The following is a 26,421-nucleotide window of genomic DNA, read 5'->3' as shown; positions in this document are numbered from 1 at the left end:
CACATATGGACACACAAGCTAGTTGAAAGGTTCAGAGTCAAATGGACAATCTACAAATCATGGTTTCTCAATTAAACACCAAAGTCATGGTAATAATATTAATGGACCTGTATTTCAATGAATCCCACTAGACACCTTAATGGTTGTGTAGATATGAAGTTTTGTAACCATTATAATGAAATCAATATGTACATGAATGCGGCAAGCACAAGGATTGTGCATGACCAGTTACAAATTTCATCTCAAAAGAATTAAAAATGGTAAGGCATCGTGCACATGTAGGATGTGGACCAATCAAATCAAGCCAACACTAGACGGATGCCACAAAATTGGAGAATATGTGAATGTGTGTAGATTATAAAGGACTCACTTTATGTTGAGGGTGATCACTTGATCCTTTTGGTGATGATGATGAATTGGAAAAGGAGAAGCTAGAAGAGTAGGAAAATACTGGTATCAACTTTGATGCTTATGAGGATATCCCCATGGACACTAGTGAGTAAAATGTACCCGCCCCCCCCCCCCCCCCCCCACAAAATACATTTGAAGAAATTGATTTGGGGGATTCTCTCAAGTGCAAGTATGTTAGGATGACTCCTGTACAGCGGTATGCAATACCCATTTCTCTTGCTAGACGTGATCTTATGGTCTATGCCCAAACAGGTTCTGAAAAGACTGTTGTATTTTGTTTCCCAATAATCATAGGAATTAAGAGGGGCCAAACACCCTAGTGACCATATGGAGCACTGACATCAATGCCATTAACACTTATTCTTTCTCCAACAAGAGAGTTATCAAGTTAGATACATGAGAGGCTAGAAAGTTTGTATGTCAAATTGGTGTCAAGGTATTTTTTGCATGTGGAGGCGCACCCATTAACCAATAGTTGCATGAATTGGAGAGGGGTGTTGATATTCTTGTTGCAACTCCTAGGCAGCTAGTGGATCTTCTTGAAAGGGAAAGAGTGTCACTATCTATGGTCAGTTACTTGGCTTTAGATGACATTGATCATATGCTTGATATGGGTTTTGAGCCTCAGATCTATAAAATAATTCAACAGATGGATATGCCTCCAGCAAGTCACAGATAAGCCATGTGTTTTGGTGCCATGTTTCCAAGTGAAATTTAGAGGCTAGCTACATATTTTTTATTTTTTTTATCATGCAGACCAAAGATCAAAGAGAGAATGCAACCAACAGGTGTAAAGAAAGTTTCTATACTCTATGAAACATCACCCCTGGCTATGTTAATATGAAGCAGGTTCCACATGGAACAAATGGAATGGTGAAAATTGCAAACCTTCTTGCTGATGCAATAGGAGGTGCTATGATGGGGTTGACTTCTACATTGGTAGGGTTCTTTTTGGTGATATTTGGTGATGTTGATATGGGTGACTTTATTTATATTACAATTTTTAGATTTACATTAATTAATGACTCTATGGCCCAAGGCAAACACTGGATAGCGACAACCAAAGCTTCTAGAGTTCTTTGCATCTTGGCACATAATGTAGCCCCTAGAGAGAGCCACTATTACCTAGGGTTTTGAAACCCTAAGTATTATCCCTTCCAAAATTTAAAATTAAAATACTTTCAAGGTAAAAGCATTATAAATTATTTTGCATTATATTTAATTATTTAAATAATTAAATATTCCTACATGCAAAATAATTAATATGAATTCTCACATAAATAATTCTAGAAAGAATTAATTATTACTATTGTAATGTGACCATGAAAGTAAGATTTATAAATAGGGGTAAGATAAGTAAAAAAAAAAAAATTTAAATAATTAATTCGTTAAAAGGATTCATTATTATCAAGTGACATGAAGCATTTGTGGAAAGTTGTATGGGAAGGGATTCTTGGGAAATAGGACAAATGTGAAAGTGAATGTAAAATAATTAATTCTTTAATAGAATTAATTATTGTGATGTGTGTGAAAGGATAAAAGATTTGTGAAAGGGAGTTATGGTAGTTGAGAAACTACTTAGGTAGGATTTCTTTAAAAGGGTAGGAAATTTTATTGTAAGAGGTTCTTCTTTGATTTTATAGGTCTACACTTCTAAAGGAAAGGGAAGGCAATTTTAGGTTTTCAAATTTGTAATGAGAAAGGGTTCATCCCTCCATAGATACAAAATCAAAACTACTTTTGTTTAAGTATTTATGCTTTAAACTTTGAACATGTTTTTCAGAAGCTGTGACAAAGTAATATAAAATTATGCAATTTTATATGTTGAACTTTCTGGAGTAGATACTATTGTTTACTCTATGGTGGTTCATGTTCTTGAGGATATCAATCACTTGTGAAATTTTTGGTCTGTCTTTTGTTGCATATTGGAAAATTGATTTTGCAGTTTAAAGGTTTCAAGGGAGGAAGTTAAACTATTCATTTACTTCTCATCTTAATATTCAGTCATTTTGATAAATGGATGTTAGTGTTCCTACATTGCCTTCTAGGTTAAAGACATATCAAAAAATTATCCATTTTGAATCAAAAAGAGGGAGTTGTACCTCTATTTCAAAGACCACTTGATAAGATAATTGCAAGTGACTCTATTGTTGGTTTTAGAATTTGTCTTTCTTTTTTTGGGAATTTGAGAGTCATTTGTGAAGGTGTTTTTGAGAGGACAAACTTGTTCACTAATAGTATGTTAAATGTGAATCAAGTTGATGATGTATTGATTGAAGGTGAAATCATAGAGTCAGATAATGAATATGTACAGCTAGAGAATGAAAATGTATTAATTGATAATGATAATGTCAGGATTGAAAATTTTGAGAATGAAAATTTACCAATTCATAATGTAAATTGCATGATTGACCATGTCAAAAATGAAAATGCATAGGAACGTTACATATCTCCTAATTATAATCAACATGAAGGTCCTAGAACACCAAAATGGATAATTGAAATTGATGAAATGATTATTACTAATTTGGAAGGAAAAAAATAACAAAGAACCATTCGGTTATGGGCTTCAAGACTATATAAGATGTTTTTTAACAACAAGACAATGGTGGAGCAATGTCAAGTTTTTATGCACTGATTAAAGATGCAAATGATGAGACCTATGCTTTCCAAATTGAAGATTTGTGTCAATAAAAAATTGGAAAGAAATGTCATTAGTGTGAAGAATCTTTTTAGTGCTTTCAATATCATTGGGAAAAATAGTAGGTAGAAGGATAAGAGAGTTTCTCAAAGGGTTATTACAACCTCTTTGGTAAGTCATCATTTGAGAAAGGGTAGATATATGAGACAAACTTATATTGACTTGAACCTAAATCATACTATTTGAGAAGAGAAGTGGATGAGAGAGAATTGATGATCCTCTTGAAAATGAAATGTGGGCTTTTGGTGGGATACTTCCACATTTTGATAAGAAGCTATCTAATGATGTGAAGGAAGAAATTACACAGTTTTGACACTCTAGTTCAAGAGTATCACCCAATGCTAAAGACGTGTTGAAGTTGAGAATTGGCATCAGAGATCACATGCCACATCCAAAACATTATTTGGAGATAAGTCAAACTATGTTGTTCAAAGAATTTAGAGAGTCATCAAAGACTGCATATATCACAAAGAGATTTTGAATCTTTGAAGCCATTTTGTTGTGCGCCACTTAAAATTTGAAAAACATGTTGCAAATATCATGTCAAGTTTTCTATGCACCATGAACTATTACACTCCATCCGTTCTACTTTGCATAGTAAAGAAATGTTGGAGAATTGTGGTGCTAGTGGGCTTCCAAAATTATCAAGAGACTTGCTAGATCATTTTTTATGTTGTATAGTTGATGGTTGTTTCTTTTATAGAAATATTTGCTTAAATGAGAAGTGTTTAGAATGTGGTGGCTTATCCAAGTTTGATACATGTTACCATGAGGGGTGCAAAAAATATCTTGGGAGGACAATAGTTAAAAAAATGGTATATGAAATGGTGAAATATACATTGAAGAATGTGGGTGAGGGCTCTAGATGTGAATTGCTTGCAAAAGAAATCAATGTGGCTAGTTTTATTTTAGATTTCATGAGAAATATTTTCTACAAGTATGCAAGGCATAGTCACAGGTCTTAGTGGTTGGATCAACAATTTAGAATGTGTAAGGAGACTTTTCCCATTGGCACTAATATATCAGTTGTTGACTTTGCAGAGAACTACACATTGCAGCCTCAAAATGAGAGACAATCTCAGTATTAGAACTCCATTCAGATTGCTATTTTTGTCCACATAACATATAGAAATGCCTCTGATAGTGCAAAAGATAATTAGAAGATTATTAGAGAGTACCATTTTTATATGAGAGATGATATCTATCTCACTCTCACAAGTTTGTGCAACATTGTTTCGAGAATTACTTTGACTTCTTACAAGAGCATGACATTGCTATGGATAAACATATCATTTGGTTAGATAATTGTAGAGGTCAATTCAAGAATGCTCACATATTTTATTTATTGTGTAGGATGCATGTAGAGAGGGGGGTGCCTCATATTTGGAGTTTTTTTGAGTCTGACCATGGGAAAGGGGAACATGATGGAGTAGGGGCATGTGTGAAGAGAGCTCTAGTTAAGGAGCAATTGAAGATTTTGGGAGCTAAGATTCTTGATGCTCGTAGCATTGTTGATTGGTGTAGTTCAGCATTATCACAGGGGGTGACTCTTGATTTAGTAGTACACAGGTTCTTTTGGTTGGTTGAGGAAGGGTCCATAGGTGATAGATTAGATTGTACTATAGTTAGAGACTCATAAAAAATGCATTCATTCTAGATCTCTGATTCTAGTACATGGACCATTTGGATGTGATAGTTAGCTTTTTTTTGTCCTAATTGTTTTCAATGTGATTGGGATCACTGTGAGTCGAGTGAGTGGGTGGACACATGGGCTCCACATTATCTTACTCCATTGTCTATCATACCCTCTATAAAAAATGATGACATGGAAAGTTCACTTGAGCATAACCATCTATTAGATCTTCTTCAACTAGGATATGTCTTTGCATTGGTTGCACCACATGGGAATGATGAAAAATTAGATTATTAGTTAGAACGTTGTGTAAGAGGTAAACAAAATCTGGCACAACTGATAACAGATGATGATGGATTCACATATCCTACTAGTTCAGTTGTTGTTACTGGAACATGGCTATGGACATACATGCTTAGAAGGAATGGAATTCCTACATTCGAAGACTATTAGAAGCACAAAATAATTCTCATTTATTTACATCTAATTATAGCAACAAATGTGAATTTGTTGAAGCATTAAGGAAGACCAAAAGTAAAAGAAATTTTTACTATTACTAATGCTGATCATGAAGCCCTATAGGAGACCCTAAAATAGAGAAAGGACCCTACAGGAACACTCAACTAGGTATATTTACTTCTTATGTTCTTTTGTTCATAATGATTTGGTGAACCGATGATTATCTTGTTTAAGACAATAAGTTAATAATATTTTTTATGATATTGAAATGTAGGTACATCATGAAGAGTAGCCATGCATGAAGATAAGAAACTAAATAAAGAGCAGGATGAAGACAAATCTATTCTATTTTTGACACTACGATGTTTGACACTACTATTTTGGACACTACGATTTTTGACACTACTATTTTTTACTATGATTTTTGATAGTTGTGTATTGATGTAATAATGATGAAACACTTGAGATATTAAAAATTTAAACTTTTTGATTTAATGTAAGAAACAAAGATGTTTTTGCATAATGCAATTTATGTGGAGGGACCTAAAAAATTATGATTTTAATACATACTAACACCAAACTTGCACTATGCTCAATGCCAATAACTTGAGTTAGGTAAAAAATTATGTGTTTACTTAATACTAACCCTAGTGACTCCCTTGTTCTGGCAACAGAGAGCCTCCATCATCTGCGGCCACCTCGTATTGAAGAGTCTCCAAGGTGCTCTTAGTGCATTTTGAGGTTGATCTTTCGAGGATCATAACTGGGAGTTCATGGGGGCTATTGATGAAATTTTGATTTTTTAAGGATGGTCATATTGAGACCTATAATAGCCTATCTCATTTTTGAGAGATCACATTCTGTTTGGATTCAGCACAACAATCTCGCTCGATGCCAAAACTCATAGTGTGCCTCAGTTCATAGGTGCATCACTGTGTAACTTTGAAACCACTGATCTTGGCATTGAATCATAAGCACCATTAGCTCTAGATGGGTAGGTGAAGCATAGTGACACACTTTTTCTAGCTATGGAAAGCCTCTATCATTTGTGGCCACCCCGTACTGAAGAGTCTTTGAGGTGCTCTAAGTGTGTTTCGAGGTCAATCTTCCAAGTGTCGTAACTCGGAGCTGGTGGGGACTATTGATGAAACATTGAGTTCTATAGGACATTCATGCTAAGGCCTACAATAACCTATCTCATTTTTGAGAGATCACATTCCATTTGGATTTGACATAGCAATCTTGCTCGATGCCAAAACTCGTAGTGTGCCTTAGTTCATAGGTGCATCACTGCGTAACTTTGAAACTACTAATCTTTGCATCAAATCATTAGCATCATTAGCTCCAGATGGGAGGGTGAACCTTATTGACACTCTTGTTTCATCCAAGAAGATCCTCCATTGTTTGTAGCCACCTCATATCGAAGAGTCTCCAAGGTGCTCTAAGTACTAGTACATTTGGGTTCTTTTTTTGACCTTTATTGGTTGAATTTTTGACCCAATTTTCGACCAAATTTTGACCAAATTTGACCAACCCATTCATCGATATTTTTTTGGTCAAAATTTTGACCAACTCACTGGTTGGTCAAAATTTTGACCAATCTATTGGTTGAAAACCCACCAAAGCCATTGTCTAAGTTCATACAGGAATTAGTCAAAATTTTGACCAATGAAGGTCAAAATTTTGACCAACAAAGGTAGAAAAAAATTTACGCATTGGTGGAAATTTTGACCAACAAAGGTAGAAAAAAATTTAGGCACCAATGGAAATTTTGACCAATGAAAGTGGAAATTTTGACCAGCAAAGGTAGGAAAAAATTTAGGCGTTCGTAGAAATTTTGACCAACAAAGGTAGAAATTTTTTTTGGCATTGGTGGAAATTTTGACCAACAAAGGTAGAAATTAATTTAGGAATTGGTGGAAATTTCGACCAACAAAGGTAGAAAAAAATTTAGGCGTTGGTGGAAATTTCCACCAACAAAGGTAGAAAAAACCTAGGCATTGGTGGAAATTTTGACCAATGAAGGTGGAAATTTCCACCAACAGGTAGGTGTAAATTTTTTTTAGGCATTCTATAAAATAGTTCACATGTCTTGCCTATGATATGACATTTTACATGCATCCTATACTCTCTCATCCGACTGATGATGGATTACACAGAGTGATCTGAAACCATGATTCTAAATCCAAAATGATTGTTAGTTTTGCATGCATGTCTGCCAGGACAAATATATGTTTAAGTTGTGATTGTCCTGGTAGACATGCATGCAATTTTACCAATATCATATTTCTACAATCCATTTGTAGTGCAAGTTCATTTTGGATTTGATTGTGTTTTTTTTACAATCATGGTTTCAGATCACTTTGCATAATCCATCATTAGCCAGATGAGAGAGAGTGCGGGATGCATGCAAAATCTCATATCATATGCAAGGCATGTGAACTATTTTATAGAATGCCTAAAAAATACCGACAGTAACTAATATGAAGAATATATACTTAGTTATATGATTGAGAAAAATCATGTACTAGTGAGTTGGTCAAAATTTTGAGCAGAAAAATTTCAACCAATGGGTTGGTTGAATTTGGTCGAAATTGGGTCAAAATTTTGACCAATAAAGGTCAAAAAATAACCCAAATGTACTAGTGCAAGTATACTCACCAAGTTGACTCTTTGAGTTCAGTCATCAAGTCACCCCACCAAAGTGTCTCATCAAGGTTAGTCTTTAGGTCTGCTCATCGAGCTTGCTCACCAAGTCAGCTCACCATGTCGCATCTCTAAGTGGCCTCGCTAAGTCAGCTTGCCAACTTGCCCCACCAAGTTGCCACTTTAAGCCCACTCACCATGTTAGATTGCCAGGCCAACTCCCCAAGTCAGCTCGCCAAGCTAACAATTGAAGTACGCTCGCCAAGTCAACTGTTCAAGTGTGCTTGCCAAGTTGACTCAGAGTTCGTTCATCAAGTCACCCCACCAAAGTGCCTCATCAAAGTCAATCCTTAAATTTGCTCACCAAGTCAGATCACCAAGTTGCCTCACCAAGTCAGCTCACCCACATGTCCCACTAAGTCCCCAAGTCCACTCACCAAGCTGACAATTCAAGTGCACTCACCAAGTCAACTCTTTAAGTTTGCTCACCAAGCCCATCCCCTAGGTCAACTCTCCAGGTTAGCTCACCAAGTCACTCCCACCTAGTAACCTTATTGAGTTGACTCTTTTAGTCAACTTACCAAGTCTACTATTCAAGTACACACACCAGGTTGGATCGCCAAGCTAGCCCACCAAGTTATGTCACCAAGTCGACTGTTCGAGTACGCTCACAAAGTTGACTCTTTAAGTTCGCTCATCAAGTCACCCCATAAAAGCACCTCATCAAGGTTAGTCTTTAAGTCCACTCACCAAGTCAACTCACCAAGTCGTCGCACCGAGTCGACTCACCATCTCACCTCACCAAGTGGGCTTGCTAAGTCGACTCGCCAACTTGCCCCACCAAGTCAATTGTTTAAGTATGCTCGCCAAGTTAACTCTTTGAGTTTGGTCATCAAGTCACCCCACCAAAGTGCCTCATCAAGGTCAGTCTTTAGGTCCACTCATCGAGCTTTCTCACCAAGTCAGCTTGCCATGTTGCATCTCTAAGTGGCCTTGCTAAGTCAGCTCGCCAACTTGCCCCACCACGTTGCCACTTTAAGCCCACTCAAACCATGTTAGATCATCAAGCTGGCTCCCCTAGTTAGCTTGCCAAGCTGACAATTGAAGTACGCTCACCAAGTCAACTCTCTAAGTTTTCTCACTAAGTCCACCCCCTAGGCCAACTCTCTAAGTTAGCTCACCAAGTCACCCCCACTTGCCCCACCAACTCACCATGTCAGCTTGCCAGGCTAACTCCCCTAGTTAGGTCGCCAAGCTAACAATTCAAGTATGCTCACTAAGTCAACTCTTTATGTTTGCTCACCAAGTCTGACCCCTAGGTCTTCTCACCAAGTCACCCCCACCTAGTCATCTCAATGAGTCGACTCTTTAAGTTGGCTCACCCAATGGTTTTACCAACTTGCCTTAGTAAGTTGGCTCGTTATGTGTGCTTGCCAAGTTGCCTCACTAAGTTGCTTCTCTAAGCCCACTCACCATGTCATCTCACTTGGTCATCTCACCAAGTTAACTGTTCAAGTACACTTGCCAAGTAGGTTTTCCAAGTCACCCCACTAAGTCATGTCACCAAGTTGACTATTCAAGTATGCTCGCCAAGTTGACTTTGAGTTTGCTCATCAAGTCACCCCACCAAAGCACCTCATCAAGGTCAGTCTTTGAGTTCGCTCACCAAGTCAAATCGTCAAGTCAGCTCTCCAAGTGGCCTTGCTAAGTCGGCTTGTTAACTTGCCCCACCAAGTCACCACTTTAAGCCCACTCACCATGTCAGATCACCAGGCCGGCTCCCCAAGTGAACTCGCCAAGTTGACAATTCAAATATGCTTACCAAGTCGACTCTTTATGTTTGCTCACCAAGTCTACCCCCTAGGTCAACTCTCTAGGTCATTTGTATCCCCTGCTATAGGTGGACTTGATCTCTGGCAAGCTTATTTTGACTGCATCTTTTATTTTCAACAATACCAATATTTTTAACTTGGCCTAGCCCCATCCTATTAGATGCTTGATCCATGTCACTCTGCCAATAATGAATAAGAATAGCACATGTATTAAAGATAAATCACTTGAGCTAGAAACTGTATCCATCTTTATGAATCTAAAATATGACATAGAAAAAAGTGTAATAGTTCTGATGGAGAAATATTATGAATGAACCAAATTCAGCATCAAATGCCTGAATAACAATCAAAGTATACCTCAAATTCATAATATTTGCAACAATATAGAGACCTTCATCTTCATTCACTATCTACATTAACCGTTTGATTAGCTGTATTTTGAGAATTAATGGAATGGTTCCGAGACAACAATGACCAAGACCAACAAAGAAAAATCTAGCTAGGAAACAAATGACTGATAAAAATAATTTTAAAACTTGAAATAAAAAACAATCATTTTATCTTTGCCCCTAGATAAAGAAATAACTCTAATAGTAACAAAGATCAACATGCACTTTAGCTTAGAAAATTAAAATCCATAGAAATCAAATATTTAACAAGTTATAAAACCATAATAAGTTCAAGGCCATTCATCCACTAAATGATTATTTGACTTCTCAATACATTGAATTAATAAGCCTAATTAGTCATCAGAAAACACACCAAATGCTGAGTGTGAATGTACTTGGCTGTGCTTCCATTATCATTGACCAAAAGGAGACCAAGTATCTGCATTACAACTAAAATGGCAGTTAAAATCTTATAATTAAGAGAGCTCAAAATTTCAAAGGAAACCCTCATATTATTCCTAGAATTGACATAAATTATTGCTAAATCTAACTTGCATAGCATGTCAGTGAAGTTGAACTATGTGCAAAGGAAGTGTACCAATATTTTCCCCTTTTGCAACCATTTGAAATAAAATTTGAAGTGAATCATCTTCAATCAGACTTTGTGCTGCTCTGGGGTGACTAGCCAATGCCTTCATTATATGCACTATATTTCCTCCTACCTAAAAATGTTTAACCAATAACTACTATCATGCAGATCAACCAATATCATCAAAAGAGGAGTCATCAACAAAGTATATAATTTTAACCATGTATACAAACCTACAACCATTATTGTACATGGAAGATAATTAGTGATGGAAAAGAAAGTTTGGTGAACTGTACTTGGGGCTTTTTTGGTCTGCTTTACCCATGAATGTGAGTATCTTGTGGAAAGAAAGCTTAAATACATCCCTGTAATCATAAAATTCAAGAGTTGTAAATCCAAGCTAAAGAATGATAAAAAGGATTTGTTTCAAAAGAAAAATTGGGGTTTCTTTTTCTGCTCTAGCCATGGAAAGATATTTTATTTTTAGTACTATATAGTAAATGATTGTAAAATAGTACATAGTTTCAACATATATTTGAGATAATATGATAAGAGTTTTTTAAGTTGAAATTTCATGGTAGGGTACTTCTTAAAATATCTTAAAGCATGTTACCAATAGGTTTAGGAGCTTGAATGAGAAAGTGGTGTCATGGATTTTGCAACAATGGCAAACTTAAACAGTAAGCTTCAAAATTTCAAGATGGTCTCATGACTTTTTTGTTTTTGAGTAAACAAGTATGGAGAGGTGTCTAATCCTTTAAAATAGAAGAAACAAAATTTATAACATGGTAACCAAAAACGAAAAAACAATGACAGGTCTCCCAACATTGAACTAGAGAAAAGCACAAAAGATTACCAGACAAAAATAACTAATCTACACTACTAGTCTAGACTATTTAACCATCTAACACTACATCAAAAAAATAACAACTTTGATAATAGTAACACCTACACTAACTATTATATCTACATAATTCACTACCATAGTAACTTTGAAGTAAATAGTAAATAATAACAATCTCATAAGTCTTTAAACATTTAAACAATCTTTGACCAACTATCCAACTTCCATGTTTGTAGGTGACTATGTAGCTACAAGATTGTACCCAAGTTTTTGTGTTGTCTTCTTATCTTGGATTTACCAATGGTGATTCTCATGTCTTGTTCATGACACTATTTGTAATCTGAAGTAGAGAATTGATCATTCTTCTTTCAAGCAAACTAGTTCTTTAAATGATGTCAAGTAAGGGATCATCCCGATCCATCACTTCTTCCAACACATGCATATCCTGGTCCTCTTCCTCATTGTCCTGAGAAGCCACCATGTAGTCATTATCCAAGGTCTCATTATCATGATTAATATTAGGGGAGGTTATATCCTAGTCTTTTTATTCCTCTACTCCTTCATACCAATTTTTCCTTACTGTCTTCTTCATCGTCAAAGATATCATCGAAAGAGGATTCATCCTCAAAGAAAAAACATTTCATTTGTCATCCTCATTTGGTTATGATTTTGTTAAATAAGTTTAGAAAGGTTTATGTCAAATTTTCACACAGTATCCTCCACAGTCTAAAAATTAATGTTTGTTGGGCTTGTGTGGGTATGTTATCTAATATGTATCCATATCGTATCCATACAGATATGATATGTGTGTCCAAAGAGGGGTAGATGTCTATCTAGCTACTATATGTTTAGGAGAGAAAATAATGTGTACTTTGTAACTACAACCACCCCCAATTTGGAAAAAGAAATAGAAGCAATGGAAATGAATCTTTTAGGTTGCAGAGCTAAACAACCAAAGAGTAGCACCCAACAAACCTTATTTCCAAGCTTGAAACACTATTAGAAGAAAAGCACTCAAGCATATGGTCCCAAAAAAACAATTGTACCTATCTTCTGTATCCAACTTTCCTGAGGTGCCTTCGGGAACATGTGTAGATTGTGTAGAAGGGTGTCATATTTGGCATCAAAAAGTGTATTGTGCATTTTATTTTTTCACACCATGAGTTTGATTTGTGCAATAAATGTGACCATTCATGGGTGACTAGTGGTAGATAATGCATCTTCCCATCCTCTTCTCTCCTTCCTCTTTAGGTAACAGTTGTAACTGTAAAAATGATTGTGGTATTTGAGTTGTCATGCAAATGGGCGAATGGATCATATATAAGGTTTAGTTTAGGATTTTATAAGGGGAAGAAGCTTGTGGGAAAACCAAAGTATCCAGCTTCCTTGGGGTGCCCTTGGGACCACTTTTAGATTTTGTATAAAATCATCATATTTTGCATCAAGGAAGTTGTATTTTGAATTTCAAGATTTAAAGCCATGAGTTTCATTTGTGTGAGTAAAGTGAATACTCTAGGGTGACGTGTCATAAACTATACAAGTTTCCTTCCTCTTCTCCATACTCTCCAAGTTGAAAGCTATAAATGCAAAAAGGATTGTTGTAATTATGAGTGGCATTGCAAATAGGTGTGTAGGTTATATTTAAGGTGTGTTTAGCATTTCATAAGTATCACAGAACAATATTTGGGCCCCGACTCCTTATTTTTCTTTCAATCTCTTTTAGTAAGTGTTTATGATTTCATATACTAGAACTATGATTCCTTCTTGTTAAATCAATTAAATTCATGTACAATGTTCCTTTCTTGATTGGTGGTTGAGGCATTATGTAAAAGAAGTTATTTTGTTGGGCTCTTAATTTTTTCAATGTTAGGTTTCAAAATTGCACACTCCATTTAAATGTGACAGAAGATATTTTCACTAATCTTGGAGTTAGTCAAGATCCTTTAACTGCTCTCTACAACCACCTTTCAAATTAATGGGACAGACCAAAACAACATCTGTGGTATAAGCCTCCTCAAACTCTTCATTAAGTATATTGTCCTAATGAATAGCGAAGGTTGGTGATTGGGTTTGTATTTGTGTTTATTTTTTTCCAATTTTGGAGAATGTATTATGGTCCAATCAAAGCCTTGTAGGCACATATGAAAAGGGATCAAATTATTTAACATATTTATTAATCCTATTTGTTCAAGTATTGTCTCTCAATGTTTGAGTCTCTGTAGGTCTGTCCAGTGAGCTGGTTGACAAGTGTCTGATTCACTCATTTCAATAAGGATTTTACCAAATTCATCTCAGAACTAAAACAATGGATTCCAAATGAAAATCATAAATAGAAAATGTAACTTACAAAGTTGTATTGACAAGATGCATCACGCGCTACATGAGTTGACACTAACAAGAGGAGCCGCATGAGTTGATGTTATTTTTCATGTCACAGGAGACCCTGTAGTAATGGAGTCATGTTTCCCTAGCACATGATCTAATTCATCATTCAATGCAAGACCCTGACCACGAAGCTCCTCATCCCTACATTAAATTTGGAATAAAGGTGAACCAGCTAGATAATGGTCTAATAAAACATGCTTTACTACTAGTAAGAAGCATTAAAAACTAGTTCACTTTACATTTGTAACCTTGGGCAAGGTCTTAGGAAAATGCTCGCATTGACCCTTTGATCTAAAGGAGAAGTACACAAGCTCACAACCCCTAGGAAGGCTTTCTTAGATAAGAAGTTTCTGAGTAGACACAAACCCTCACTAATAATGCTACTATAATTTTTTTATTTAAATCGAAACAAAGTTGTATTATCTTGGGTAGAGGAGACTACTTTTGTTTGTGGTTAAGGATCCTTTAGGTCAATAGAATCACATGCAAACTAGATGTGACATTTTAGTAAGCAAACTATAATAAGAGCTAGGAGCTTTCCTAGTGATCGGGGCTTGAGACTAGACACTGCATGAAGCATTTGTAGGCATTTGAGTCTCAAGCATCGCCAACCCAAAATCAAATTGAAAAGAAAACTTGGCGAATAAAAAAAAATAAAAATAGTCTTCTTGAGTAAACATCAACATTGTATGAACAATACCATTACAATGCACTATACTTGGTACAAATATATTGTTGGCTGAGTATAAAGAACATTGGTGGTGAATTCAAGTCCAAGCTACAAAAGCAAAGATATTTACATAAAAACTAAGCAACCCTGTCTGGCAAGAAAAGATATATAGAGATTTTCAAATAAAATTACAAATTGATCCTAAAAAACTTAAACCATAAGAATTATTATGTAGAATAATAAAGAAGAAAGATAAAGAATCAAACACCTAAAGGATACTTTGTTGATGCAGCTTCAGAAAGATCATCCAAGGGACATGATATGCTCTGGCTGAAGGAGCTTCGAGATTCATTACTACACTGGGGAATGGGCTAATCTTCAATCTTTTGAAGATTGAAGATGAGCCCATTCCCCAGTGTAGTAATGAATCTCATATAATGCAATCTCATTGATGAAGCGTATTAAAAGCTAACAGAGCATCTTCGCTAGCTGATCTCCCTTACGAGCCATAGGAGAATGCCAAAGATAGTCATGATGCTAATAGGCACATCATGACTATCTTCGACATTCTCCTATGGCTTTTGTGGTTCAGCTCTTATAACATGAGGCTTCCTCTTCTTTTTTCAATCATAAGGTTGATGTGGCCTTGTAATAAGAAATAAATGGGTTTAATTTGGATTATGTACAACACAAAGAAAACCAAAATGTAATAGATTTTTTTAACAGAGAAATGAACTATATAAACTTATAAAGCTCATACTAATAATAGGCCATAAACAAGAGCTAAATTCTAAGTAGAAAAAGTTTTGACACATGAAGCGTACCTGATTGATCAAAATCAAGTCACTGCCAAGCCTTTTAACCACTCCTTAATAACACTTTATCTATCACCAAGTTTGCAGCAGGGTTTCTGTTTATTTTTGGATCTAACATTAATATGGCATCTCCATCTAGAAATTTCTTCAGAGCTTGAAAGATTTATACATGAAGTGATCAAAAACTCAAAATCTATCATCAGAAATAGGCTCCAACACTAATAGTTTATACATCTGCTAAAATCATAATGACCCTGTTCAAGGAAAAGCATCCTTTAATTCGATATGGTTCACAAGAAAAGACTTATACAAGTTTATACAATTAGGATGAAAAACATTAGTAAGGGACATTGATTGCGAGCACAACAAATATATTATTCACAGAAATGGCAGTGAAATTGACATTTGTATTTGTGCCAAGTACAATTAATTATGTTATGTATCACCACATGGGTACCATATGCAAAAGAAACATAAGATAACCAAGCTTTCTACCAAAATTTATCTTTTTATTTCACTCCAAGACTTTATGGGTGGAAGATTTGGTCCTTTTGAGAATCTTTCTAAAACCATGCATAATAAAGCCACTTGTCACTTAGGAGAAGTTTTGGGAACTCTTTATTAATTCTTTTCTTAAAACATCCCTCCTCACCACAAGTGTCACAACCTCTCTTTTTCCTCAATGCTAATGACACCCAACTTCCATTAGGCTCTGCAATTAAGCTATGCAATTTGGAAACATTAAATATAGCATTGATTTGATAAAAAATAAGAGAACAACATATATAATATTAAATCCATTTGGGACTCCTAAGGTTGAGACACTTCAATCCCAACAAACTTATCATTTCTTAAGCTTGAAATGTATTTAATTTTTAAATTAATCTTTTTGTACACCATTATTTTTAAGTTTTAAACCTTTAAATTTTTTTCTTTCCTTGGTCTCAGTTATTTGTTATTTTAAAATAAATTATGAATTTTTTATTGAACGACAATATTGCAAATCTAATTTGTTTTTGTAAATGATCAAACTGTTAGGATTACCTTCAAGCTCTCTGAACCCTCAAAAGTTAATTGTAGCATATAGCTCACCTTATTGGGAAGATTTAGTATTACTTTTTGGTTCTTAGTCTTCCATTTTAAAAAATAATCTTTAGAAAAATATTTGAGATGAAAGAATACTCCTTTGTAAATACAAAATATTTTCTTACATTTTGTTGGGGAAACAAAAATTAAATAGGACAAGTCAGGAGCTTGTAACAGTGAAAATGATCTTTCAGCACTTTATGATGAATGGATTTGTACATGGGTTCTTCATATCCTGACATCAAATGAAGTTAGTTCCTGAGCTTTGGCTGGAGCTTCATATTTTCTTGCTCTTTCTACTGCAGGGGGATCAAAGCATGCTGAAGAATTTAGAGACAAAGTATGCTTAATAGTTCTCAATCCAAATAATCTATCCCAACAAAGAACTTCTGCTAAGGGCAAGGTTTGAATATAAGCATTTATTATTATTATAATGATTATCTTGAGTTGCTCGAGTGTTGGTGGCATTTCTATTAAATAAAGACATATTTACATAAGATGAAATATTTGTGTTGCATCTCATAGATGTTCGGGGAATTCACAAATTAGTTTCCCTTCTCTCACATGAAAGTGCTTTTGTACACTTTAATGCATTTTTGGCTTTAGGAAATTTACTTCGCCATTGTCCAACTGCACATTTTGAAGCATTGCGACTTGGAGCTCTGAGAAAGCTGGCATTAATCTTCAACGAAGCAGTGAGTAAATTCAATGCTATTCATTATTCATATGAAAAGAATTCATTGTGTTCTACAACTTTTAAGTTTGTGAGTTATGGTCTTTCAGTGAGAAGAACCTTAGCAAAATCTATGCATGGACACTTTTCTTTGTCTTTGTGACTCTGATTTACCTAGTAAGCATTTTCCAGAGCACCTCTTGTTATCTGCATTAATTTTTTTTACATTTATTTGGATAGGCTTTGAATTTTTTTCCACTTGCTTGGAGTAGGAATATTTCATGAATTGCATGACAATGGATTAATTAATCAAGCATTTGATTGGGTACATTGTACAACCAACAAGAGGATCTAGAAAAAGAAAAGCTTTGAAAATATTGAATATTGGTGCAGTTAAGTAGGCCTTTCCTTTAGCTTAATAAAACAGGTGTCTTTATCTAATAACTTTCTCTTTATTTTATTTAACACACTTTCAGCAAATAATTTGAGATTGATTACTGTCTTTCATGTTTGTGATCTATTGGTGATACTTGCCAAAATGCAAGATGATCTGCAAAACAAAACCACACTGTTTAGAACTTGTATATTTTTCATATAGTCAAAAGTAGTACTCTTGATGATACAAGGTTTCTACAGTGCTAAAATGTTATATTTTCTATAGGTTATTGAGTCAATTAATGTTTTAATAGATAAAACTTCAGAATCTTGTAGTGGATTGCTTCAACTTCATCTTGTTCAGCCTCTCCTTTTTGTTATAAGAACCAATCAATGCAACAAACTCCGTCTGGTGAAGATCTTGTTATTGTTTCTCACTATTGTTTTATTTAACTTAATATTATTCTATTAAAAAATATCAAGTTTAAAAACTCTTATTTTGCAATGAACATTCTCTCAAGTTTAACTATGGATCAATTCATATTAAGAGACTTCATAGTAATTTATAGCATAAAGGATAGTAAATTATTTGATGTATTACTATTCTCTAATTTATTTTTTCATGGCATTCTAATACAACTAGGATTTAAAAATAAAAAAATGTATGCTAACCTCATCATCTTCATCTCTTCATTTCCTTTCTTTGATCTCTTCTTTTAATTTCTTCAACATTCCATTCCATCAGGGTTGTGCCTATATTTCCAATGAACAATTTTCATGATCATTCACTCAATATTTTACACATGTGACTCACAATGTCAATTTACAAAACTAAAACTGTAATCAAAATGGGAGGAGCAGAGAATGGAAATCTCTCTAAATCAAATTTAGTCAAAATCAAATTTGACAAAAGAATTCAAATAGGAAAGCTTCACTGCAAAAAAATACGCAGAATTGAACCAAAAGAACTTTCATTGTAACTTCAATCAGTCTGATAGGGACTAATTTATCCTCACATTATTGAAATTTTGTCATATCAAAAGAAGTAGTATGTTGATCATTTCTTTGGTAGTACATATTTTGAGTTTTTTATAGTTGGTAGTTTACTTCGAGTTAAATTTGTTTAGACTTGTCAAAAAATTTTAATGTCTTAAATTTGTCTAGACCTCTCAACAAATTTTAATGTCTAACTCCTGAGAAATCTTCTCCTACATTCTCTTCCTGTTATTCCAAAGCTATGTCAAGTGGAGCAGAAGGAAAATGACCCAGATATGCTTCAAAAGGTGACTGATTTGTTGAGAATGACCTACTTTATAATAGAAATGTTAAATTTAGGGAAGTGACACACTCCAAGATTGAGGATGCTAATTCTTGCATCCTCTTATGAGTTGCACTAAGTTCATGTTTATCACCTATGCATGGTCATTTATCTGTGTGTGATAGGAAACACTCTTCTTGAGCCTTGTATCCTTGTGGACCAAAATTTCCCAAAAAATTTGATGTCTCTACTTCAAACAATAGACTCAAAAAGCCCAAAGCAGACCCTATGCATTAGCAAAGAACATCACTCAGCATCTTTTTTGCTTGATAATCTTTCTTGCAAGGAGATGGCATTCACATTTTGCTAAAATCTAACTACTACCACAAAAAAATAATCCTACATTGTCCTTAGATACATACCTGGATTCTCCTTCAGCTGCTCCATCCTCGGACATTCTAGGAATAGATGTCTAGCAGAATTTGACATTAATTATAGAGGCATTTTGACTTCAAATCTCAGAATACAAGTTTGGCATAATAATTCTCCTAATCCTTATATTTTAAGATCCTATAATGTATAAAGACACACCTTATCCATACTTTCATAAATATTTTAAATCTCACTACATATTTTATTTTTCCCTATTTTTATATAGTTGTTCCTTTTGTCATGCACTAACTATCCCTTTTATAGATTAGCAAGATTCATGATCATACAGTTTACAATACAACCTTGGAATATTACTAGGTTTAGATTCTATAGTTATAACTCCCCTTTATCATAGAAACTAAGAAAAACCTCAAATTGGCCCAAGATAGGTTGAATTTCCAACAAATTGGCTTTCAAATGAGCATGAATTAGAAGTAACAAATTAGATCTTCTTGAGATGACAACCTTATAAGCTAAAGTTGCTCAAAATTATAGGAGGGGAGATACTTGGACCAAATAACCATGGGTCTTACAAGGATCTAGTAGATAGGTTATATATTTGGTTAAGATACTATTAAGGTTGGTAGTGCATAACACCATTTCATGTCTCAGGTTTGCAGAATGTAGTGGGACAAAAAGTTTTAAAATATCAAGATCCTTGCATTCCTTAGATGATAGAGGTTTTATTCTGATTCCAAACAGATACGAGAAGGAATTGAGATCAAAGGAGCTACAAAAATATCTCATTCAGTCAAAGGCTTTGTCATTGGACAATAGTACAATACCATGTAGGAAGGCCCCAAAATATTGGAGAACCTAGCACTATAATTGCTTTAGGGAAAAGAAATTTGAAGAGGGAGAATTTTTACAATGCTAGAAGATAAACCACTTCAGTCTTAGTTAATGATTCTTTAAGTGGTTGTCAGGAAGTCTGATGGTTATTTATTGTTTATGCTGGGTTGATGAAGTTTATGTTGATGTCAGCCAATTGTATGTTGTCATAAGAGTTTTTCAAAAGCCAATCATACCACATTCAAAAGAAAAAATAGTTAAAGTAGAATATTAGCTAGAAAGAATATTAGGTAGGATATAATTGATTTATATGTCTAGGTGGACACTGGCTATGTCGTGTGACCATACTGTGCTTGGGAAACCTTTTTCCTAAGTCAATGCCGACAACTTTCTCAAATATTCTTGATGGGCCAAAGATGTGGAATTTGTTAACCTATAAACTTCCTAAAGTTCCTTGGATTCTAGTGAGGACATCAATATGATAGGAAAATAAAGATACATCTTATTGTAATAGAATACACTTACTTTTTAGACTAAAATGAAAAGGGTCCTTAGCTTCTCTAACCCTCTTGAACATAATGAAAATGGTTGTAGGTATATCAAGATTATTTGGTGTAGTAATAAAAAAGGGATATAAAAAGTTGTAATCCAGATTAGATAGGTCCTTTTAGGAGCTTCTTTTATGCTTGATCATATGTTGATAACAATTAGTAAGAGTCTCACCATGCACAATATAAATAATAGCTTACAAATTTTTTTTTGGAGATTTAGGGGGATGAAAAATACATCTTGAAGAAGATATTGAGTAATTCAGACTGAATTGTCAGTCTTATAAACAAATTTGAGAAAACGGTAATTGAGTAATTTAGACATAAGAGTATATTTGGTAAAACAAAGCCTAAGAAGTAAGATGTAGAATCTTTGAGCAATAAATGGTGAGACTAAAACAAAAATTACAATATAATCCAATTATAGCTTACTCTAAAGTTTCCTGGCCTTTCCTAAACTTATGTAAAGATGCCATAAGAACTATATTTCTCAAAGAGAAAAAATAAATCCAAACTTCATCTGGATCAAATGTGGTGCTAAAAGGACTCAAGGATTTTTCAGCTTGCCAACACCTGAATTTATCTAGGATCATATAAGGCCAACTGATATTGTAGGGAATTCAACTGATAAAATTGATGAAATGAGAACAATTATAAATCTATGACAATTATAAAGTTGAGAAACCTAGACTTATTTGCAGTATAATTATTTCCATGAACCTAAACAAATTGTGTGCCTCTAATCTTGAAAGAGGCATTTCTTTAGGAAGAAGTTTGGTCTATTGTGCAATCCCTCAAGTATGGTAAATCCCCACATATTGATGGTCTTCCTGTAGAGTTTAAAAAATCCAAACTTAACTTGATATATGCTAAAATCATGGGTTTCTATATGGAAGCCATTCAAGTACGTTCCCTCTATAAATAATTCAATAGAGAAGTTATCAAATTATTCCCCAAAGATGGAGATGAATCTTTGATCAACCATTTCTATTATAATGATATTGTAGTATTTACCCATAATGTTCATTTAAGTCACCTAATGCATAGTTCAGAATATCATTATTGACAACTATTATTGAGGGAAAAAAAAAGGGTAAATATGTGAAGGGAACAAAATGATCAAATATCAAACATTGTAGGTAGCCACACATAAATCCCATATTACTCTGCATTGTATGCTATGGGCAGCAGTAGTTGTGGATCATTTTAGACCTACAACATGCAAAGTGTACATTTTATGTTAGTTTGAGCTTCACTTGGTTTCAAGAATACTATAATATTCTCTACTTAACAAGGCCAACCATGTGAAGGTGGAAGCTCATCTGGCCTCACCCCCCTCCCCCTAACATCAATCTAAAGTACCCATTATCATCTAATTACATACTTCATTCATTCATTCATCCATTTATGAACTATAACATTCAATCAATACAATCACATAACATTCATTAATATGATATAAAGTTCATTAACACACAATACTAATCAAGACTTCATTAACACATAACAATATTCATTAACATAAAATAAAAATCTGTATTAATACACATCATTCATACATAATTACTTAAAACAAAGTTCTTTCATTATCTAACAAGGTTTATCAAAGAAGATTTTGAAAACATCATTTTTTTATTTTTTTAATGAGCTCTCTTAAGAAAAGTGCTCATAGGAGCATCCATATCTGCATCATTCTCCTCCTCTTTTGGCACGTGTAATGTCAAATTACGATGGCTCCTTCTCTTTGCAGGAGCAGGAGGTTGCTGGACTAAAGGGGGCTCTATTGCAAGAACAAGTGAATGGAATAAATTGGCATACTCTTTTTCTTTTTCTAACTATTAAAAGTCTGTAATTAAGTACGAGTACAACATAAAATGCATTTTCTTACCTGATAATGCCACATCATATACATTAACATTTTCATCTGCCACCACGTCAACATGTTGAACACTTGGAACATGGTCCACTCCTTCAGAATGATGTTCAACATGCTCTAAAATATTCCAAAAAGGATACACTTCAAATTTCAATTGAAGATATTAAATTGTATTCATAATTACATAATTAATTTTCAATAGAAAATTAATACCTCCACCACTATAATGCACATCATGGCCTTCATCACGAGCAGGTTCTGTGATAGGATATGAAGGTTACAATAAAATGTTATGCACATTGTTATGTAGTCAATTTATGTTTCAAACTAATATGAAAAAAGAATCTTCTCAACTATTTAATTTTATTTACTTTTCATCTAACCAATTTACCTATGAGATATCATTTGGTGCACTGGATTCTTAGGAAAGGCTTACAGATTCTTCGTGTAGGTGTGCAGCCACAACTTTATAGCCTTCCTTCAAGGCAATTTTTATATCTTCATCTGTGACCTCCACACTGAAATCTGTGCCCTATGTTTTTTGCTTGATAACGTCAATTTTCCATGTATGGTTTCATTAATCAAAACTATTTGCAACATTATATTTTTAAAAAATGAAATTTCATTGCTCTACTTACAAGTCGAGATTGGAGATTCATATAGCCACCAGAGCCAAGTTTGTGTTGGCCAACCTTTTCTACTCTCACTTTTGTAGCCACGAATGTGTCCTACAATCTATGAACAATTTCAAACATCTTAGATTATATATTTACAAATATCAATAATTAGTGCATGATTACAATGTACTTAATACTATAATGACATACCTCTTTTTGCCTTGTGCTGCTTCATTATCTCTATCTTCACATAGCCGTTTCTCCTTTGCATCTTCTATTATTTCATTCCACTCCATCAGTGGAATCATAGGAGGATGGTCATACTTTGGGTTATCCTTAAGAACCCTTCTATATTGATCCCTCACAGTTTTTATATGCTTTGATGCTCTTTTTAGAAGTAGGCCAATGTCAAAAATGTTTTTCCCAAATTTCTCCTCAATAGATGCAATCAACTGATTTTTTAATTCCACAGCTTGTAAATTCCACCTTTTTAAAAACAAATAGATTGTTAGATCAATAAATTTAATATGTTACAATAAATAGAAGAAAAGAAAAATTATGTAGCAATGGTATGAAACTACATACCTTTTACATATGGTGGGTCCAAATAGTCTCAATGTCATATGAAAAAGATGTTCAAAGAAAGAATTACTACCTACAAAAACATAAAGGATTTATCAGTCCAAAATGAGTAATGTCAAAGTAAACTAAATTTACACTTTAAATAATAACAATTTTAAAGCACCTGGAAGCTTTCATTCTTTTAATGGAAACATAGTTTTCTTATTTAGCAACAATGTCCCTTCATATGAACTAGTACTAATCACACGAACTGATCTAGGAAATGGATCAGCTTCAGTAGTACTACTCTCTATTGGTCTATCAACTGAAACATCATGACTATTAAATGACAATTTTAGTACCGCTCTCTATTGGTCTACCTCCCTGCCTATGTCCATGTCTCTCTATGTGTGGGTATATATATATATATATATGTATGTATGTATGTATGTATGTATGTATGTATGTATGTATGTATGTATGTATGGTGTGTGTACGCAAACTTCTATAGACATCATTTAAGCACTAATATGCTACTTCTTTGTTCATCAACTTGTAGAAAGACATTGCAAAATATAGCACATTACAAAATATAGGAAAACAAGGTTTTACCAATTTTAGTGGGCATAGACGATGATGTTTGCATGGTCCTTGTTGCCGACAATGCAATAGACAACACTAGACTACCAACCAAAGGAGGAGTTCGCACTTCATCATGAGCTAAAGAATAGAATATTGTTAGCAAAGAAATTTGCAATGGATAAAGATCAAATGGGATACTAGCGAGAAACATCCACAAAAAAAAGGTAAGTGTTATAATGTTGATCAAAACAAACAAAGTGTTACTTACACGAAGGTTGTGCACGACAACCCTCACCATGTTCACCATGTGATGTTGCAACTAGCACATAGGTCTATACAAGAATACATAAAATTAGAGATCATGATCCATAAGATACTATAAAATATTAATATCTATTGAACTTCTATTACTGCTTTAGTCAAATTACTACTTACCTTCAAAGATTGGATTCTACGGTCCAATTCTATTCTCAATGCCTCTTTCTCCTCACTTCTGTCACCCTTGATGATAATGTTAAAAAGTTCATCGGTGTATCTTTGCATATTTTTTTGGGTGATGAATACAGGATCAGTACTAAGGCTAATGTCATGTAGATATAACATCTGTATTTCAGATTGCATTTGATCAACGATCATTGTAGCTTTTTCCTATCATTTGTGACATCAAATATCCGTATACTTTCATCAAAATAACTACAAAGCCATAAAGAAAAGAACATAATAATATGACATTTATTTCTATATTAACATTAAAATTTACAATAATTAATATTTACCTTTATTGAAGGTGTCTGAGATGGTGCATCCATATCGCCTTGTGAAAAAAATTAGTAAGTCTTAGAAATTAGCAGTGAAATTAAAGTAATAGACTTACCAAAAAAAAAATTAATAATAAAGTAGATTGTATATGTAAATCATTTTTCTTAAGTTAAAAATTTAGCATAACTAATGTTTATATCTAAAATAAAATTTGACATGTTCTACTTAATGTTTATATGTGCACATATGCTTTGAAAAGAAAACTTTGGCCATACAAGACCCCATCATAGCTGAGATTCATCCTACCTGGAAATTTCATTGATCATCATGATCTTCTTCCATGTCATCATCATCATCATCATCATCACCATCATCGTACTTGTCACTTTTATCTTCATCATCATCACCACCACCATCTTCATCACCATTATCATCCTCTTGATCACTATCATCATCATGACCATCATCGCCATGATCATCACCATTTTCATCACCATGATCATGATCATCATCAGAATCATCATCATCATTATCACCATTATCATTAGCATGAACAAAATCATCACCATCTTCTTCATCTTCATCACTAGGTAACTGTCGTTCTTGATAATCATTTACTTCCTCTTGTGCTTCTTCAATATCTTCTTCTTCAATCACATTATACTTTAACAGCCTTCCTCTTGGGTCATGTCTAACAAAAAATGACCAACCTGGATTGTGTGAAACACCAAAGTAAAACACTTGCTCGCATTGGCTTGGAAGAACACAGGGCTCATCTTCGACTGGCTCAAATAACCTTTGTATTAATCATAGTAAATCTACTATCTTGTTCAATAACAGTCTTATCGGGATCATTTCGATTCAGTCATAACCTAAACCATTTGATGAAAAATAGAACTACTTTGAATGAATTAAAGTCACACTCAAGTATATCATCCAAAATGCCATAGTATCGATTTTCAGATTGTTGAGGATGTATGTTAGTTCTGTTGGAATTATGATATATTTGTCATCAATGACAACACTTATTCGATTATGAATGCTTACCATGCTCATCACCTATTCTATAGTTCACATCGAGCATTCAACGGTTACCTTATAAATTCTATAGGTAAACAGTTGATACCGAGCATTCTTTTGGAAACCGAGCATATGGGCAGTTCAGCAGTGTTCTCCAAGCAGTTAGTGGTTACCAAGTAGAACAGTGTTCTCCAAGCAGTTAGTGCTCACCAAGTCATCAAAAGAACTTAGTGTTTACCGAGTGATCAAGGTAAACAAAGAACTTAGTGTTTACTGAGTGATCAAGGTAAACAAAGAACTTAGTGTTTACCGAGTGACCAAGGTAAATGAAGGAATCAATATTTACCAAGTGAAGAAGGTTATCAATGGATTCAATTTTTACCGAGTGACACAATATTCACTGAGTCACCAATGGTTACCGAGTTCCAAGATACTTAGAATGATTAGTATGGACCGTGCCTCTACTCT

This window comes from Cupressus sempervirens, chromosome 4, assembly GCF_028749045.1.
Source record: "Cupressus sempervirens isolate cs-2001-9-10 chromosome 4, ASM2874904v1, whole genome shotgun sequence".
In the NCBI taxonomy this organism is placed as follows: domain Eukaryota; kingdom Viridiplantae; phylum Streptophyta; class Pinopsida; order Cupressales; family Cupressaceae; genus Cupressus; species Cupressus sempervirens.
Note: the sequence above shows the minus strand (reverse complement) of the source record.